Below are 2316 nucleotides of genomic sequence, written 5' to 3' on the forward strand. Positions count from 1 at the left end.
GAGATGGGTTGGTGGAAAGGAAGTTCAGGATGGCAGCAGCAGAGTTCTGGTTCATTTCCCTTGATTAATTCTCAAAGCACTTATAATTTAGTACTTACAATTTGGTCATTTGACCAGGGCCTCAGGTGACCTAGCCTGATGTTTAAATAGAAGTGCTTTGAGCCCTGACTATGGATGGACTGATGAGAGTCACTGAGAATTTTCGCTATCAGTTGAACCTAGGTAGGGGAATGGCAGGGCAATAAAACCAATTAGCACTAAACTGGGACAAATGGATAGTGAACAGATGCTATGGCCAGATTCAAATTTGTGCAAGAAGTTCATCTAAAATGCACAGCATGCCATAGACAATCAGATGAAAATTGCACACGGCATGGAAATGGCAGTCAGATTGCCCAACAAACCATAGACAATCAGAATTGTCATGCTTAGAGAGACAAAGCCACTAGGGAGCACTACGGCTTGCACAGGAATGGTGTGAGCCCTGAGAAGGCCCAAGGAACAGAGTCTAAGCAGTAACCGGGTCTTTTCCAGAGCCTCTAGTGGTGAGGATGTTGCACTGCTGGTTACTGCCAGATTGCGCTCCTTGGGCACACCAGGGTGACGAGGATACACGGTACCAAATCACTAGGCAGAAGAATTGTCAAGGAAGGCCAGGGTCTAGGCAAGCAGCAAGCAAGAGAGGTCAGGTCAGAAGCCAGTGGTCAAATACAAGGGATCCAGGAAATAGACACCAGTGACAAAGGGGCAACTGCAGATACAGGGAACACAGGTGACAAATGAATATCCACAGACACAGAGGAATACTGGAACAGCACAAGGGAATTGGCTGAAAAACAAAAGACTGGGCATCAAGGGGTTAACACAGGAGCTGGACAGGGGAAACACTGAATTCAACAACAGGTGTATGGGAACATGCTCAGCAGAGCTAGGGGGCTCAGCACTAGTGAAGACACGTTGCACGAACGCTAAGTGCTGTGTCTGAGCCAGCTAAATAGTCAGGGATGATTGAAAAGGGTATTTCCTGATTGCCCGGCGGGATGGGCGAAATTGATAAAGCAGGCATGGCCAGAGTAGCAACTGCCCGAATTACTTAAATAAATGTTTATGAACCAAGGTACATGATCACCATATTAGGAATGATAGTTCATTTTGCAATGAATGATTTAGCAGAATTTTGTCTCATTTACTGAGCTGCATTAAATATCCCTTATAATTTATTATACACAGTTTTCTTTCTATGTGTCTACATAAAGGGGCAGAATTTGAAGTCACAGGAAGTAGGGGGTAAGCAACTGTAAAACCTCAGTTTGTTCACAGGGTTTGTTTGGCCTTGAACAAAACCATGTGCCAAAAGCCAATCATAGTGAAAAAAAATAGGTTTTTGTACACTTTAATAAACATTGTTATGATTCATATTTGCTGGTCAATGGATAGCAGCTAAGCTGAAACTGTAGATTTGAACCTAGTTGTTTTTTTATTGGTTACAAAAGGTCTCCATGGTTTTCATATTTAAGAGTTGTTGGCATAGGTTGGGCAAAAAGAAAACCATCCCAAAATCTTCTAAGTTTGTCCCTCTCACACCCAGTCATTTAGTAGCCATTGAATCGTGAACCCAACCCTAAATAGCACCTAATAAGCAGCTCATAGTATGCCCTACTGAGCCAGGAAAAGAAGGACAACGAAGAATACTTACACCTATCATGACTAATTACATTTCCCACCATCAAAAAATAAAAAACAGCACTTATCTTTACTTCTAAAGAGCCCCTGATCCCTCTACACCAGGGGTCGGCAAACTTTTTGGACTACTAGGCCATTTCAGGAGGTCAAGAAGGCACACTAGGCCAGAAGAAACAAGATGTCCAAGGAAAGGTTTTTTTCCAACCGTGACTGCAAGCGAGCATCCTCAGTCTTCCGCTCCTCTGCAGTGTAGTCTCTCTAAGTGCGCGCGTGCTTGGCATAAAAATGACCCTTGAGATTCGACTGCTTGATAGTGCTGTTGGTGTTGTTGCACACTAAACACAAGGCTTTGTTGCCCCGTTGGACGAAGAATAATTCATCAGTCCACTCGGGGTTGAAGACACAACGTTCAAGGTCAACCTTCAGGAGACTGGTAGCTGCGCGTTGCTTCTGCTCTTTAGGCATAGTAATTGGGGTTACTGAGCGGGGACCCAATGCTAATGATGATATAGGGACAATTCAATGATAATGATGATAACGCGACAATTCAAATGGCCCGGATCCAACAATAAATAATTAGGGGGTTGTTAGACCGGACTGTAATACTGGCTAGGCTGTATCCGGCCTAAAGGA

The sequence above is a fragment of the Pyxicephalus adspersus genome, chromosome 7 (assembly GCF_032062135.1).
Source record: "Pyxicephalus adspersus chromosome 7, UCB_Pads_2.0, whole genome shotgun sequence".
Classification (NCBI taxonomy): Eukaryota; Metazoa; Chordata; class Amphibia; order Anura; family Pyxicephalidae; genus Pyxicephalus; species Pyxicephalus adspersus.